General features: G+C 37.8%; 1 protein-coding gene across 1 annotated transcript in view; it reads left to right on the top strand.

Moving 5' to 3' along the window:
• Positions 1–16,118: 16,118 nt before the first annotated feature.
• SGCD (sarcoglycan delta) overlaps positions 16,119–18,887 on the top strand; it is a 407,112-nt gene continuing 404,343 nt past the window's right edge. Inside the window, exon 1 of the mRNA XM_061188369.1 lies at positions 16,119–16,284. The gene's annotated coding sequence lies outside the window, so the exon portion shown is untranslated. The remainder of the gene's footprint in view (positions 16,285–18,887) is intronic.

Here is an 18,887-nt window from a genome sequence, read left to right on the forward strand (position 1 = left end):
AGACCATAAATGCCTTGAGAGTAATGAACCCCATCTGTTATATCTACTGTTTCTCTAATGCCTTGCATGGAACAGCCAAGAGTGGAGTCCAAGGCTAAGAATCCTTCTTTCAGTGCTTGAGTGAACTCTGCCTACTTTTTCTCTATTGTGACTCTCCTTTCTTTGCATCCATGGATGAGCTTTTGGATGCTACATTCTTTCCATTAGATGTGCCAGCATAGCATAGTTAGAGTTGAATATGCTGGTCAGGTAACCAATCTGTCTTTTTATGCTGATTTTTGCATTTCTCTTCTCATCCATTTAGTGTTTATGCTTCTTCTTGCTTCCTGATTTTGGGAGTGAGCAGCAAAGTATGTCACTACAGCCACTAAGTACATTTTACATGAAGTCTATTTCTAGGAATATATTACATCAGCACTCCATGCTATGCTCTAAGATAGGATAATAATGCCGTTCAGCCAGATTGGGCCCAGTATGTTACTTTTAACAGTTTCTGCTAATTACAAAAGATGAGGCTCAGGATATGAAAAGACTGTTGAAGTTGATCAAGATGGAAGCATTGGGGGAAATCGCCTTGCCATTGAACGCTGTGATGTGATCCACTGAAGTTACAAAATGTTTGACTTCCATACATTCCAGCAGATACTTAATGAATACTTGCTTTGTTAAGGGCAGGGTTAAACATATATATGACAATTTTTCCTGTATTTAACTTAAATGGTAACATTTTTCTTTGGACCTGTGCTTTAATTTTTTTAATTAGTCTTATCTATCTCTATTTAGTTTTTACTAACATATACACAGAAATACTAAAAAAGAAATTCCTAACTGCTTAAGAGAAGGTAAGGAGAAAAGTGGATAACCAGACAATGCATCTTAGAACAGTAATTGTATTTCAGGAAGTGATTCCCAGCAGAAAACACCCAAGTGAGTGAAGAAGTGATACAATGAGTCATATCCTGCAATCACAGTTACTGGCCCCAGGAGGCAACATATCAGAAAATATGAATCTGTTGTCTAGCTCCTATACTACCTCTCTATGGGACTCTGGCCATGTCACTTCAGGTCTCACTTTTTCATGGAAATAATGAAAAGGTTACCTTGATGACCTACTGTCTCATTCTAGATAAGAATATGCTATAGCACACCATTTGTGAACTTTAATAATTATGTAAAATTCTCTCATCTGCAATCTCCTGCAAAAATGATACCAGAATATTTTTTAGCCTGTTGATGTGGTTTGTGCTTTATTTTCTCCAGATTTATTGAAGTATAATTGACAATAACAATAGTATATATTTGGGACTTCCCTGGTGGTCCAGTGGTTAAGACTCTGCACTTCTGCACTTCTACTGCAGGGGGTGCGGGTACAGTCTCTGGTCAGGGAACTAAGGGCTCACATGCTGCGTGGCGCAGCCAAAAAAACAATTGTATATATTTAAGGTATACAACATGATAATATATGTTATCATTTCACAATGTTTGTGTGTGTGTGTGTGTGTGTGTGTGTGGAGAGAGAGAGAGAACACTTAATATCTATTCTCTTAGCAAATTTCAAGTATACAATACAGTATTGTTAACTGTAGTCACCATGCTGTCTATCAGATCCTCAGGACTTATCCACCTTATGATTGAAAGTTTATGTACTTTGACTATTATCTCCCCATTTTTCCCCATCCCCAAGCCCTGGCAACTACCATTCCACTCTCTGTTTCTGAGAGTTTGACTTTTGTAGATTGCACATATAGGAGAGATCACATAATATTTGTCTTTCTGTGTCTGGCTTGTTTCTCTTAGCATAATGTCCTTCAGGTTCATCCATATTATCATAAATGGCAGGATGTTCTCTTTTTTGCGGCTGAATAATATTCCATATGTATGTATTTACACACACTCATATCACATTTCCTTTGTCCATTTCTCCATCTCTGGACACTTAGGTAATTTCCATACTTAGCTATCGTGAATAACCCGGCAATGAATACAGGAGTGTAGATATCTCTTTGAGATTCTGATTTAATTTCCTTTGGACATATATACTCAGAGGTGGGATAGTTGGATCACGTGGTAGCTCTATTTCTAAACTTTTATTGAAGCTCCATACTTACTTCCATAATAGCTGTACCATTTTATGTCCCCACTAACAATGTACAAGGGCACCCTTTTCTCCACACCCTTCCAAATGCTTGTTGTCCCTTTTCTTTTTTCATAATAGCCATCCTGACGGGTGTGAGGTGATAACTCATTGTGGTTTTGATTTGCATTTCCCTGATGATTAGTGATGTTGAGCATCTTTCATATACTTGTTGGCCATTTGTATGTAGTCTTCGGAAAAATATCTATTCAGGTCCTTTGCCCATTTTTAATAGTGTTATTTGGGTTATTTTGTTTTTGTTTTTGTTTTGCTATTAAGTTGTATGAGTTCCTTATATATTTTGTATAGTAACTCTCTATTAGATATATGGCTTGTAAATATTTTCTCCCATTCCATAGCTTGCCTTTTCATTTTATTTATGGTTTCTTTTGTTGTGTAGAAGCTGTTTAGTTTGATGTAGTCCTACTTGTTTGTTTTTGCTTTTGTTACCTGTGCTTTTGGTGTCAGATATGTGAAATCAAAGACCATTGTCAAGGAGGATTTTTCCCTATGTTTTCTTCTGGGAACTTTATAGTCTCAGGTCTTACATTTGTCTTTAATCCATTTTGAGTTAATTTTTTGTGTATAGTCAAAGAGAAGGCTCCAATTTCATTTTTCTGTGTGTGGATATTCAATTTTCACAGCACCGTTTATTAAAGAGACTATACTTTCCCCATGGTGTATTCTTGGCACTCTTGTCAAGGATTAATTGACTATATAAGTGTGAACTTATTTCTAGGCTCTCTATTCTCTTTCATTTTTCTATATATCTATTTTTATCCTAGCACCGCAATGTTTTGATTACTGTAGTTCTGTAGTTAGTTTGAAATCCAGAAGTGTGACGCCTCCAGCTCTGTTCTTCTTTCTCAGGATTGCTGTGGTTATTTGGGGCCTTTTGTGGTTCCCTATAAATATTAGGATTATTTTTTCAATTTCTGGAAAAATGGCTTTAGAATTCTGATATGGCCTGCATTGAATCTGTAGATTGCTTTGGTTAGGATGGACATTTTAACAGTATTCTTCATATCCGTGAACATGGGATTGGGATTTTTCGATTTAGTTGTGTCTTCTTCAGTTTCTTTCATCAATGTTTATATTTTTCAGTGCACAGATCTTTTATTCCTCCTTGGTAAAATTTATTTCTAAGTACTTTTTTTTTTTAAATTAATTAATTTATTTATTTATGGCTGTGTTGTGTCTTCGTTTCCATGCGAGGGCTTTCTCTAGTTGTGGCAAGCGGGGGCCACTCTTCATCGCGGTGCATGGGCCTCTCACTGTCGTGGCCTCTCTTGTTGCGGAGCACAGGCTCCAGATGTGCAGGCTCAGTAGTTGTGGCTCACGGACCTAGCCGCTCCGCGGCATGTGGGATCCTCCCAGACCAGGGCTCAAACCCGTGTCCCCTGCATTAGCAGGCAGATTCTCAACCACTGCGCCACCAGGGAAGCCCTCTAAGTACTTTTAAAAATTCCTTTTCTGATAGTTTGTTAGTGTATATAAATGCAGTTGATGTTCGTATATTGATTTTTGTATACTGCAATTTAACTGAATTTTTTTGTGAAATCTTTAGGGTTTTCTGTATATAAAATCACATTAACTGCATTCAGAGACTTTTATTTTAAAATAAAAGTCTGTTTAACTTTTTCCTTTCCAATTTGGATGCCTTTTATTTATTTTTCTTGCCTGATTTCTCTGGCTAGTACTCTCAGTGATATGTTGAATTGGAGCGGGCATCCTTGACTTGTTCCTGATCTTTCAGGTTTTCACTATTTAGTGTGATGTTAGCTGTGGATTTGACATATATGGTCTTTATTATGTGGAGGTGCATTCCTCACATTGCTTCTATACTTAGTTTATTGAGCGTTTTGATCATGAAAGCATGCTGAATTTTCATCAGATGCTTTTCCTTTTATCAATTGAGATGATTATGTGTTTTTTGCCCATCTTTCTGTGAATGTGGTGCCTAAGTTTTATTTATTTGCATATGTCAAACTATTCTTGCATCTCAGCATTGAGTCCTACTTGATCCTGGTGTATGATCCTTTTAATGTGCTCTTAAATTCAGTTTGCTAGTATTTTGTTGAGGATTTTTGCATCTGTGTTTATCAGGGATGCTGGGCTGTAATTTTCTTTTCTTGTAGTGTCCTTATTTGCCTTTGGTATGAGGGTAATGCTAACCTTGTAAAATGTGTTTGGAATTGTTTCCTCTTCTTCAATTGTATGGAAGAGTTTGAAAAGGATTGGCATTTATTCTTCTCTGATTGTTTGGTAGAATTCACTCCTGAAGCCATCTGGTCCTGGAATTTTCTTTGTTCAAGGTTTTTGATTACTGCTTCAATCTCCTTACTAGTAATTACTTTGTTCAGATTTTGTCTTTCTTTGTGATTCAGTCTTGGTAGATTTTATGTTTCTAGGAATTATTTCTCTCTTCTAGGTTGTCCAATTTGTTGGCATATAATTATTCATAGTAGTCTCTTATGATCCTTTGTATATCTGTGGTATCAGTTGTAATGTCTCCTCTTTGATTTATAATTTTATTTATTTGTGTCCCCTCTATTTTTTTCTTTGTTAGTCTAGCAAAAGTTTGTCAGTTTTATTTATCTTTTCAAGAAAAAACAACTCTCAGTTTTGTTGTTCTTTTCTGTTGTTTTTCTGCTCTCTATTTATTTCTTTTCTAATCTTCATTATTTCCCTTCTTCTGCTTTGGGCTTAGTTTGTTCTTCTTTTTCTAGTAACTCGAGTATAAAGTTAGGTTGTTTACTTGAGATTTTTTTCCCCTGATGTAGACATTTATCACTATAAACTTTCCTCTTAGAACTGCTTTGCTGCCTTCCATAAGTTTTAGTGTGTTGTGTTTCATTGTTGCTTGTCTCAAGATGCTTTTTGGTTCCCCTTTTGTTTCCTTTCTTGACCCATTTGTTGTTCAAGAGTGTGTTGTTTAATTTCCACATATTTGTGAATTTTTCAGCTTTTCTCGTATCATTGATTTTTAGTTTCATAACATTGTGCTCAGAAGAGATACTTGATATGATTTCAGTCTTCTTAAATTTGCTAAAACGTGTTTTGTCGCCCAACATGTGACCTATCCTGGGGATTGTTCTGTGTACACCTGAGAAGAACATGTGTTCTGCTGCTGTTATATGGAATGTTCTGTGTATGTGTGTTAGGGCCATTTGGTCTATAATGTTTTTCAAAACTGCTGTTTCCTTATTAATCTTTTTGTCTGGATGATATATCCATTGTTGAAAGTGAGGTATTGAAGCCCCCTACTATTACTGTATTGCTGCCTATTTCTCCCTTTAGTTCTGTTAATACTAGCTTTATGTATTTAGGTGCTCCAATGTTGAGTGCATGTATATTTACAATTGTTATATCCTGTTGATAAATAGACCTCTTTATCATTTACAATGACCTTTTTGTCTCCCATGATGGATTGTGACTGAAAGTCCATTTTGTCTGATATGAGTATAGTTGCTTCAACTGTCTTTTGGTTACCATTTGCATGGACTATCTTTTACCATCCCTTCACTTTCAGCCTATGTGTCTTTAGGGTTTTTCATTTTGTGGTTACCATGAAGCTTACATAAAACATCTTATAGTTATAATGGTCTATTTTAAGCTGATAACTACTTAACTTTAATTGCATACAAAATCACTCTACACTTCTACTTCTCCCTCCCCCATTTCATTCTTTTGATATCACACTTTACATTTTTCAATATTGTTTATCCATTAACAAATTATAGTAGTTGTAGTTAGTTTTAATACATTTGTCTTTTAACTTTGAAACTAGAGTTAAAAGGGATTTATGTACTACCATTGCAGTGTTAGAATATTCTGAATTTGACTGTATGTTTATCTTTACCAGTGATTTTTATACTTTTATTTTTCATGTTGTTACTTAGCATCCTTTCATTTCAACTTGAAAAACTCCATTTATTATTTCTTTTAAGGCAGGCCTAGTGGTGATAAACTTCCTCAGCTTCTGTTTGTCTGGCAATGATGGACTATTTCTTATTACTAGCAATGTTCATTATGTTAAACATTTATTAAGCATCTATTATATGCCATACACCATGGTAGTTGTGGATTTGCTCGACTATGTCTCTGTCACATGTACAAATGAACTCCTTTTAAAGAACAAATGATTTGAAATATATTTTCTTTCCTTGGCAGCTTTTAATTTTTTTGGTGTACATTTGTCAGGTTTTGGTGTTGAATTTTGAGACTTGGCCTTTCATTTGAAGCAACACTACTTGTTCAGAGGGCTTATAATTAGCTTGGGATTCCTGAATCCAACTGTTGTATTTTGTATCATTGAACACTGATGTGATTGTAAAAATAAAGATGAGTGATGCTATCATTTTTTCAAGTACAGGTTTTATTTATTTCTGCCTATCATGGAGTGCCTATCATGGAATCTGGCCCCTTTTTATTGATCAATAAATTTTATTTCCCAATAAACATGTGGTATTTCAAGAGTTTTACTTTCAGCAAGCTGTAATACAATGAGAAATTGTGAACCAGAATGAAATTTTGGAAGACTTGATCAATGTTTTGTGCTTAAAGGAAAGAATGCCTGGAACCATCTATACCAGTATTTGCTTTGCACTGTTCAATTAATTTCTTTAGAAAAGATATATTTGCAATGTGTTTCATTACTAGTCACATTAAATTATCAAATGTGTCAATTCCTCCTCAAAGTAATGACTTAGCTTGAGAATCCTTCACTGTGTACTATGCATATATTTGAATTTCCAAAACGGAAAATGACTTCAGCTTAGACATTGTGTCTGTCTAATGGAGATTTCTGAAAACTGTGGGTCATTGATTTGTCCGTAAGCCAAACTTCCTGGTCCAGATTCCCTCCAAAAAAAAAAAAAAAAAAGTCTCTTCAAAGTCAACCAGATAATTTTGCCCTTGGCCATTGAAAAGCAGGATTGGATTTGCTCTCTCTGTTTTGAAGAGCCAAAGCAGGGTGAGTGTCATTTCCCATCAGGTATGATTTGTGAAATGAACCCTTAAATGAAAGGTTGGCATAATGTTACTGTTCTAATTGTCTGCCATTAGTTTAATTCAGCTCGTTTGGGCTTGTATATAGCAAATACTTTTTCTATCCTTTGGTTAAATATTGCCTCTTAATATTTCTTAAAGAATCTTCTTTTGGCAAGATTATGAATATATCTTGAGTGCCCTATCATCCATAGTTTACACTGAACTTTTGTTTGCCTACTATTTTTCTCAATTCCTTAACTAGCCTACTCAGTTCATGTGGTGGAGATGGAGTTGATTCCTTCCCTTTAGTTGCCAGTGTTGTCCTATGAGCCAGATACAGCCCACAGGAGGGTCTCGTACCCCTGGTCATAGGAATTTGTTCAGGGATAAACATGTGGCTCAAGCTGGAATACCTACCATCATTTCTGGAAAAGATCTTTTATTTTCCCTGTAAAAGTGAGCTTGGGACCACCTGTGGACAGCTTACTATCCAATAGAGAGAGAAAAACTGAGAATGAAGCCTGGACAAGAAGGAGATAGAGCCTTGACTATATTTTAACTGCTACATTCCATCCCACCATAAGATCCACTTGGGGTTAGAGTATTATGATTTAGGAACCTCCACTTTTTTTTCTTTAGGCTGATTTGAATGAGTTCTGACTGCTGTAACCAAAGGGGTCCTGATGAATGCGTCTCTTTAGGCTTGTGCCATAACTACTTTGTGCCTCTGTATATATGACTACATCTCCACTCAGCCTGCCCTCTCAAGTGACCAGCACAGCAAATCCTGTACTCAATAATCATAAGCATCCTACTGTAACAGAGAAGAACAAACCTGACTCCATATTGGATCTATTTATTTAGCTCTAACCCTTGTGCTCTGTCGCCTGTGCTTAGTCATGCTGGCTCTGCCCTTTTGTAGAAGAATGTTGCCTAGAGCCTAGAACGTACATGGTAGCCCATTCTCAAGGCTCTGCCCTTTAAAGGTATAACATTTTTCCATTACTGTAGAGACAGAAAGTTTCAGAACAGAGAACAACCTTTGTCTTGTTGGAGGTTTAGAGGAATATTTTGACCAGACCTAAGAGAACAGCAGCAAGAACAAAGGATTCTGGCACCGAAAGTTTGTAACAACCTGCCACACCCCCTTCCCTTTTAGTACAAAACAAGTTTGGACTCTACTTTGGGTAAGATGGTTCCTTGGGACACTAGTCTGCCATCTTCTTGGTCTGCTGGTTTTCTGAATAAAGTCAATGTTCCTTGCCCCAACACCTCATCTCTCGATTTTTTGGCCCATCATGTAGTTAGCAGTACGAGCTTGGACTTGGTAACACTACCTTGTACCTCAGGCCTTACAGGCTTTACCAGGCACCTGACTTGGTAATTTCTCATAGTCTTTTAGATAAACATGTGAATGGCTTATTAGTTTCTGAAAATATTTACATCTTATAGGAGAACTCAGTATTCTGAGTACAATACATTATTTTAACATGTCAGAAGGATTAAATTAAGTTTGAAAACTCAAGATTGTTTTTAAGAAAAACGGTGTTGCATGAATGTTCCTGCACTTGAATTAAAAAAAGAAAAACTGCATTCACTTACTTAAAAATATCTTTTGTACACTTCCTACAAGCTAGGCATGGTGCAAGGAACTAGGATACAGTAGTGAGCAAGCAAACCTAGTTTCAGGCCTCATGGAGAATATTCATTTTCTATCAGGAAAGATTAACATGAATCAAATAAAAATACAAATAAATATATAATCAAATCTATCATGAGTGCTAGCTTGGGGGTATATATAACAGGGGATTGTTGGTTCTGGGGTTCAGACACCTGAATCCTAGAAAAAGTGATAACAGAGTATGAATTTGAAGGTTGAATAGGAGTTAAGTAGAAGAAAACATAAGAGTGGAGGTAGCATCCAGGAAAAAGCAATGTATTTTCAGGAGTAGCTTTTTTGTAGATTCTCAAGTGAAAAGATACATGATTTCTTTGAAGCGCTGGAAGAAGGGAGACTGGCAGCAGATGAGACTGAAGAGGTAGACGAGGGACCAGATCAAGCCAGGCCTTTCAAGTCTTAGTGATGGTGGCCGTCTTTCCCTTTCAAGCAATGGTAAGCCATCTAAGGATTTGAGCGCACAGAGTGACACAATTAGATTTATGTTTTAAAAGTTAAGCTATCACTGTAACTTAGTGATTCTTAAGTCTGGCTCATGTTAGAATCATTTTGGTTGTGGGTGGGTGGAGCTGAAAACAAAATTACCATTACTCCTATCCCATTTCAATACAATCAAAATCTCTAGGGTGGGCTCCTAGCTCTGGTTATTTTAAAAGCTCCCTTCAGATAATGCTTACATAAATCTAGACTGGAGAATTACATATGTAAATAAACCATATAGGAGATGTAGCTTAATAAGAGTACCTATGCTAGAGAGGCATTTGAAACTGGCTTCTCAGTGTGACTCACAGTGACTGTGGCCAAACCTAATATTATCATGAATTGCATTAATAGAAGTGTTCTTCCTAAATGTGAGACGGAGTTGTTCCCCTGCACCCAAATTAGCACACCTGCAAAGTTTGTTCACCTCTCAGCACCAAATTTTAAGAAGAAATTAGCCAGGGCTTCCCTGGTGGCGCAGTGGTTGAGAATCTGCCTGCCAATGCAGGGGACACGGGCTTGAACCCTGGTCTGGGAAGATCCCACATGCCGCGGAGCAACTGGGCCCGTGAGCCACAACTACTGAGCCTGCGCGTCTGGAGCCTGTGCTCCGCAACGGGAGAGGCCGCGACAGTGAGAGGCCCGCGCACCGCGATGAAGAGTGGCCCCCGCTTGCCACAACTGGAGAAAGCCCTCGCACAGAAACGAAGACCCAACACAGCTAAAACAAATAAATAAATAAATTTATATTAAAAAAAAAAAAAAGAAGAAATTAGCCAAACTGAACCATTCCTAGAAGAAACCAAACCAGATGTTACAAGGAATCTAAACTATAATGAGGATAAATGATCCACTGGTACGAGATGTGGGTTTTTTCTTTTTTTTAATTTTTTGGAAAAATATTAATTTTTAAAATTTTTGTACAATTTTTCAAGGTCACTTTCCATTTACAGTTATTACAAAATATTGTCTGTGTTCCCCATGTTGTACAATACATCCTTCAGCCTATTGTACACCCAATATTTTGTGCCTCCCGATTCCCCCACCCCTATATTGCTCCTCCCCCCAACTAGTAACCATTAGTTCTCTGTATCTGTGTGTCGGTTTCTTTTTTGTTATATTCACTAGCTTGTTGTATTTTTTAGATTCTACATATAAATTATATCATACAATATTTGTCTTTCTCTGTCTGACTTATTTCACAAAGCATAATGCCCTCCTCCAAGTCCACCCATGTTGCTGCAAATGGCAACATTTTGTTCTTTTTTATGGCTGAGTAGTGGTCAATTGTGTGTGTGTATCTATATATCACATCTTCTTCATCCATTCATCTGTTGGTGGACGTTTAGGTTGCTTTCATATCTTTGCAATTTTAAATAATGTTGCTCTGAACATTGGAGTGCATGTATCTTTTCAAATTAGTGTTTTTGGTTTTTTTGTTTATATACCCAGGAGTGGAATTCCTGGTTCATACGGTAGTTCTATTTTTAGTTTTTTGAGAAACCTCCATACTGTTTTCCACAGTGGGCACACCAATTTGCATTTCCACCAACAGTGTACAAGGGTTCCCTTTTCTCCACATCCTTGCCAACATTTGTTATTTGTTTTTTGGGTTTTTTTGATGATAACCATTGTGACAGGTGTGAAGTGATATCTCATTGTAGTTTTGATTTGCATTTCTCTGATAATTAGTGATGTTGAGAATCTTTTCATGTGCCTGTTGGCCATCTGTATGTATTCTTTGGAAAAATGTCTATTCAGTTCTTCTGCCCTTTTTAAAAGTCGGTTGTTGGGGTTTTTTGTTATTGAGTTGTATGAGCTGTTCATATATGTTGGATATTAATCCCTTATTAGTCATATCATTTGCAAATATTTTCTCCCATTCAGTAGGTTATCTTTTCATTTTGTTGATGGTTTCCTTTGCTCTGCAAAAGCTTTTCAAATAAGTTTCAGGATACAAAATTAATATACAGGAATCTTGCATTTCTAAACACTAACAATGAACTGTAAGAAATAGAAATTAAGGAAACAATCCCATTTACCATCACATAGAAAAGAATAAAATACCTAAGAATAAACCTACCCAAGGAGGCAAAAGACCTGTACTCTGAAAACTGTAAGACACTAATGAAAGAAATTGAAGATGACATAAACAGATGGAAAGATATACCATGTCCTTGGATTGGAAGAATCAATATTGTTAAAATGACCATACTACCCAAGGCAATCTACAGATTCAATGCAATCCCTATTAAAATACCAATGGCATTTTTTATAGAACTAGAACAAATAATTTTAAAAGTTATATGGAAACACAAAAGACCCCAAATAGCCTAAGCGATCTTGAGAGAGAAGAACAGATCTGGAGGAATCAGGCTCCCTGACTTCAGAGTATATTACAAAGCTATAGTCATCAAAACAGTATGGTACTGGCACAAAAAGAGGCATTATAGATCAATGGAACAGGATAGAAAGCCCAGAAATAAACCCACACACTTATGGCCAATTATTCTATGACAAAGGATGCAAGAACATACAGTGAAGAAAAGACAGTCTCTTCAGTAAGTGGTACTGGGAAAACTGGACAGTTACATGTAAAAGAATGATATTAGAACATTATCTAACACAATACACAAAATTAAACTGAAAATGGATTAAAGACCTAAATGTAAGACTGGACACTGAAAAAACTCCTAGAGGAAAACACAGGCAGAACACTCTTTGACATAAGTTGCAGAAATATTTTTTTGGATCCGTCTCCTAAAGTAATGGATGTGTTTAAATTGTAATCAAAATAACTCTTTAAAAAAGGATGATTAAGCGTCCCTGTTTTCAAATAAGTCAAAAGGTTTTATTTATTCAAAGCTTAAATATGAGGGCCAAGTACTTACTCATCCTAGATATTGGCAAAAAGGCAGGAGATGATGCAGACAAAAACCCATGTCTCTGTGGAGTTTATATGCTACTTTAGAATGAAGTTTTCTCTTTCATGCAATCCTTATGGTCAGAATTTCTAACTGACCTTTATGATCAGCAGCTGTTGCATCTGAATGTGCTACAGGGAGATATACTTCAGTTGTTAGTTTTAGAACATTAGAAGTAGAAATCTCTGAAAAGCAGAGAGATCAACATCTATAAAAGAATTCCAGCTGGAGTGGCCATTGTAGAGAGGATTCAGAATCTAATGGCGAGGATTAAAAGGTATAGGAGGAAGGAGACTAGTCTAGTGATCTAGTGTAGTCTAGAGTCCTTTACAAAACTGAAAACCAAATAGATAGTATTAAATAACAGCAGTACCGATATAGTCTGAGCACTTACGGTGTGCCATACACTTTGCTGAGTGGTTTATTATGTGTTATCTCAGATAAGACTTATAATACTCATTATACAGATGAAGAAAGTGAAACAGTATCAAGCTGTAACTTTTTAAATACATGGGTCCTACAAATGTCAATATAAAATGAAACTATGTCGAAGATTTTATTTGACTCATTAACTATGAGGGAATCAGTATGATGGTAAGACTGACTCTGAGACCATTTAAGGAGCTCCTTGTTCATAGGTACATTAATAAAGAATGTTAACACAAGATTGCTAGACTAGATACAAAACCAGTGAATGTCCTGTAGAGCAATAAACTATAACATTTGGGATTATATTTTATTTTTTCAGCATTTTATCAATGATTTATTTTTTCTTCTTTTTTTTAAAATTTTTATTTTATAATGCAGTATAGCTGATTACAATGTTGTGTTAGTTTCAGGTGTACAGCAAAGTGATTCACTTATACATATGTGTGTGTGTATATAGATATATATTCTTTTTCAAATTCTTTTTCCATTTAGGTTATTACAGAATATTGAGCAGAGTTCCCTGTGCTATACAGTAGGTCCTTGTTGGTTATCTCTCTTAAATATAGTAGTGTGTATATGTCAATCCTGAGAAATACTGTGTATCTTTAACAGGCAAAACTCTCCAAGGTAACTTGTAACTTTACTATATTTGGGATCTTTATTCAGTTGTCAAAAGTGAATCAAACAAAGCATATTTCCCTTAAATAATTCTTGAGAGAGCATGTTAAACTATTGCCACACATGACTTTGACAGAATGTGACTACCTTTTGGTCTGATTTTCAAGTTTGGGATAATTTTTCTTAACATTAGAAGACGTAAGTAACTTTTTAGGATTTTCCAGCTAGTACTAATGAATTGAGTCTCATGCGGAGGTATCTCTCTTCAGATATGCATGCTGAAATGAGCCATGTAGCTAGTTTTTGGAGAGACATCAAAGCAGTGTCCTTTGGATTACATCACCACTTTCTGCCTTTATATAAAATCTGACCTTGTTTTTCCAGTTGTTTTATGTTTGGGGTTTTGTTTTGTTTTTTTTTTGTTTTTTTGCTGTTGTTTTTTTTGTTTACCAAAGCATTTATAAACCACTTAAAATTAAGAACTACCCCTCCTCTTTGTTTTCCCAAAAGAAGCTGGGCACCCCGACATGATTAATAAGTAGTGTGTGGTTCATTAACCACTTGCTATGATTGCCTCTGAAACCAAGGCTCTGGAAACCCAGACAGAAATCTGATTCTTTAGAATTTGTAGCCACTGTTTCCTCAGTAAGACTTCTTCCTTGACCTACGGGATTTTTATTTTGTAGTTGTTGCTGTTAATTTAGGACATTGCAGTTGCCAAACATGGGAATTGCAATTGTTAATGGTCTTCTATTTTTAGAATGGTAATCTTGAGCTCTTAAGGTTTGGCAGAAGCTCCAGTTCTCTGCAAATGGCACTTTGTTCAGCCTCATGTAACTGACTGCAGATTTGGTCTGACTGTTTACATTGCCGGTGAGTTAATCTTGAGGAAAGACTTCAGTGTTAGGTGTAGTGAATAAATGAAAAATAGCTGTGTGGTTGGCTAATGTTCAAATAAAGCATTAGGACACCTGTCTATGTTTAAGGGGGTAGGCCCCTATTGTGTAAAGGTAACTTGGCAGAAAACTTAATTAGCCAATCAGATAGTTGATTCTAGGAACTCAAACTAGGTGTGAGAGTAGAGTTTTGCTTTTTGGTGAGAGAAAGTGTCTGGTTTTTGCTCGATTCAATAAAAGGAAAAATAAACCAAAATTTATTTATAGGCACTATAATAAGCACTTTGCATGGATTATCTCACCAAATTCTGTGAGGTGGATTCTGTTATTACCGCCATTTTACAGATGAGGAAACTGAGGTCCAGAGAGGTCAAGCGAACTAATCAGAATTCACAGCCAGTAAGAGACAGGGCTAAGATTAGACCCAGGCCATCTGATTATAAGCCTTCTCTTGTGCAGGTTAGATGATATGGCCTTTCCCAAATGATGCTGGGAAAGAGAAAGCACATGGAAAATTCACCCAAATCCTGCTTTCTAGCATCAGTTCTAACATTAAGAGTCTTTGCACCTCTGAACAAGTCATCTCATCTGTGTGGACCTCCATTTCCCTGTGTAAAATGAAGGGTTGAAACAATTTGGATTGGATGGTCTCTGGAGTTCCCTCCTCCTCTAAAGTTCTTTGATTCTATAATTGTGTCCTGACCTTAGAGGTGCCCATGCTCCCTTCCCCACAGACAGATAGACACACTGCTTCCCAAGGCAAAAATTGAATCCTCCTGAAAGTACCCATTGCAGTTTGATGCTAAACTCCGGATCCTACCAAATCTATTATTTACAGCAGTCCCTCAGGAACACACAGTACTTTTAAAATCTGGCAAGCCAGTTCTTTAAAATAAGTTGCTAGTGGGATATGATTTTGGAAGTAAAATATTAATACCCCCCAAACAGAAAAGAATAAAACTCAAAATAAATGAGGCTTTCTCTTTAAATCATCGTTTTCTACAATGTTACCTTGACAACTTAGCTTTGGCTCTTTAGAGAGGGGGTTTTCAGTATAGGAGAAGAGGGGTGTCCTCTTTGTATCTTTAGAAATTTCCTCCACGTTTTATGGAAAGAGGAAATCTCAATGGTAGACTACAGGATCCAGCAGAAATGTACACGGGACATCTTGATGGAGGGTCATCCAGAAATAATCACAGGTGCACAGAATTAGGACACATTCTGATTAAAGGTACCTTCTTTTCTCCTTTCTATTTCCTGTAACCACAACACACATTGCAACAGCCTGCAAAATGTTACATTTGGGGACCAGCGCGGTTAGAGAGCGGAGAGCCACAAAAGTGCCTGAAAAAATAATTGCATTATTTTTAGTGGCAGCAGTAAGAGATGCACACATCAGGTTGAGGGGACAACTCAGAAGTACTGAACCAATCTGGAAATGCTAAAAATATTGTTCCCCCTCCAGCAATTGAACCTTTGAGCAAAGACAGAGGCACCGGCAGGCAGGAGGATCAAATGAGAATTCCCATCTGTCAGCTGTAATAGGCTCGTTATCAGGACTGGCAAGAGTTGGGCTGGGGTGAGGGGGCTAACAGGGGTCAGCTGGGGCCTGTGCGCAGGAGAAAGTTGAAAAAGGGCGGCGTGGAGCAGGAGAAGGAGACTCAGCTTCAGCATCCAGCGCCACAGAGCAGAGGCCGCGTGGAGAGTGACTGAGAAATCAGTATTAGTTCTAGAAGCCGTTGCCTTTGTGGTTGTGAGTGTGAGCCCAGCAGCCCCCATGGGCGCCGGGGCAGGGGAGCCAGTCTGTGTTTGACACACGTGTTTCCCATTGAGAGCTGAAGACAGCCCAGTAGGTGGGAGTTGGCCTGACAAAGGCGTATTGAAGTACAGGCAGAGTACGGTTTCAAAGCAGTCAGAAAAAGCACGGGAATGCTGTTCAGGAAATTCTTCAGGCATGGGCAGGGACTTGGCTGCAATTCTGCAGTTGGAAAATCTGACTGGGGCAGCTTCTGAACACAGGCTGGGCCTGCTCACCCTCTGCAGGCCGGCCGAGCGGCCGCCCCCTTCCAGCCTCTCCACGCACGCCTGGATCGTAGGGGATTCTCATCAGCCGCTTTGTGAAGCAGAGGAGAGGTAGGGAACTGCTCGGTTCTTGCATTTCCAGGCTTTCTCTTCACTTTCTAAGCCTGCTGTTTGTTTGCAAGTACTCTGTGTGTTTGTGTGTGTGTATGGGGGGGCGTGGGGAGGTTGTGTGTATGTGTATGAACAAGTTAGAACTCCATCACTTCAACATTTGGTGTGGGGTTGTACTCTTTTCTTCCCTCAGCCCCCGTCAAGAGGTGATTTTCGGCAGGGCGCTTTGGAAAGTTAGGGTTGAGCTGGCAACACGATTGTGAAAAAGAAAAGTATGTGAACTCTTGTATTGTCACCCTGCTCCAACAGTCTGTAACTTTTCTGTGGGGAAGGACAGTTCGTTGGCAGGAAATATAATTTTAGATGAAACTGTGTTCTTTGCTTCATGAGGATTTGGAGAGGGGCATTTTTAGCAGAAAATGGCTCTCATTTTAGAGGAAATCGGCGTTTGAAGTTTCTATTTTGGATCACACTTTCAGAGTGTAGGAACAGATATGTGTATATGAGTTCCTGGCATCTTTTATTATTATGTGGGATTTTGACTGTCATTAAGGAGCTCAGTGATATATTTGCCTAGAAATATGCTGGATCAACATTAGTAATTCTGTTTCTAGAATAATTTTCAATTTTTTCTGAATTGCAGAAGTAACTGGCAGTTCTTCCCTCAAAAAAAAATGCTTCTGTGTTTTATGAAGTATAGACAACTAAAGAGTCACAGAAAACAGTAATATACTCAAAATCATTGTTAAAAGACAGACATATAATAATGTGAATTTTATTTCATTGATCAATTGATTTTATTTTACACCTTACTGAAAAGAGTGATTTTTTTTAAAAAAAAAATCAAATTTTGGATAATTCTTTTTAATACATATCAACTATAATGCAATACAGATTTTTACCCCTCCCCCGAAAGCTATATCTTATTCTATACTTAACATTTAGAAAATACATAGCATAATATAATTGCACTTAAGAACACGGTTCAGTTCTGAAAGAGCTGGACTCAATCTCACTACAGCTTTGTGATTACTGGCAGAACCATCAGCGACAGCAATGGTGTTTTCTAAAGGGGGCTTGGCCAAGAGTCTGGCTGGGGAAACAGCTGAATGAATGAGTTCTTGGCTACTTCTTGAATAGCAGAAGAGTGGCTAGACCTCTTAGGGTGGACATCAATAAAATAAGTGTGCATTTACTTTGGTTCTAAAATCTCTCAACAAGTAGCTGATAGTAGAGAGTTAGATTAATGGGTGAATAAAGAGTGGGGGGGGGGGGCTGGACTTTTTCATATCTTTGTCTGAGTAAGACTTAGGATAAGTGCGCAGGCATTGTGTTTTGTTGGTGGCAAGTCAGCCCTCTCAGTCAGCAATTTTATTTTCTCCACAGTTTTGCACTTGGAGGAGGGAATTAGGAAGTAAGTGACTGACAGCAGGAATTCTTATTCTGAGAGATGGCACACAAATATTTTCTTCATGAATGTCATCTTTGGGTTGGGTTGGGATGAAGAGGGTTTGGGAACTGTTGGACGTGGGATAAGATAGGACAGACAGTGACTACACTTGGGTTGCCTATGGAGTGAGCAAGATGCCAAGAGATTAGGAAACAACGTGAACCACAGCCAAACACACTGCCAGTGAAAAAGGAGACTGTGAGCTCTAATTTCATACTCCTCTAAATTTAGTGTGCGTTGAGCCTTGAGCAGAGCAGGCGTGAAATAGCAACTTCAGGTTGCAGGGGTACGAACAGCATTGCCTGAAACTTGGAAGAATCTCTATAGTTTCCCTCTTTTAGAAGTATAGGAGGGGAAAATCAAGTTCCCTGGACATTTGAAAAGGAAAAAAAAAAGAGGGGTGTGGGAGGGTAGAGAAGAAGAAATCCAGGGCAGAGGTACAGGCTACAGGGAGGGAGGAGTGGCCACACCACAAACTGGGCAGCAGGGGCAGAGGGAGATCTGTGCACAGGAATGAAACATACATACTAGAATAGCAAAGCCCAGCGGGCACTGATTGGTTCACCTTGAAGTGTGTGGCTAAACCATGGCCTCAGTGAGGAGAATTGTTTTACCCTCTTCACAATAGAAGACCCCACGGTCAGTCTGCTCCACTGTGCCTTCTGGAAACAATCAGAAAGCACATTTTGTAAGAATAGTATCGCCCAAGGGTTCAGATTTCCTAAGTGAGGAGGGAGCAGGCTCCTAAGGCCTTATTTTTAACCCATATTTGTTCCATCCAGAGATAGTTCTGCTGGGAGTGATGAGTGAAGGGACCAGGTGGAGATGGGGGAGGGATGGCAGTGAGCATAGCTTGTTCTAAGCCCTACCGGCATACACTTCATCCTTAAGACAAACTTTTGAAAAGGAATATAGAATGATACATATGCTTTATTTTAATGCATGAATTTATTTAATTTTATTTCTTTTTTTTAATTTTTAAAAACCTCCAGGGGCACGTACCTCATTGTTGGTGAAAGTATTTAATATTAGTTTCATAAGGTGAGGACGTTCATGGAATTATGGATTTGACCATCTGGAAGGGATTAGGGCCATCCTGTAGTCCAGAATTTCTTGACTTGGGTAATATAAAGACTCCTTTTAACAGGGTGAG

This window comes from Eubalaena glacialis, chromosome 4 (genome assembly GCF_028564815.1).
Source record: "Eubalaena glacialis isolate mEubGla1 chromosome 4, mEubGla1.1.hap2.+ XY, whole genome shotgun sequence".
In the NCBI taxonomy this organism is placed as follows: Eukaryota; Metazoa; Chordata; class Mammalia; order Artiodactyla; family Balaenidae; genus Eubalaena; species Eubalaena glacialis.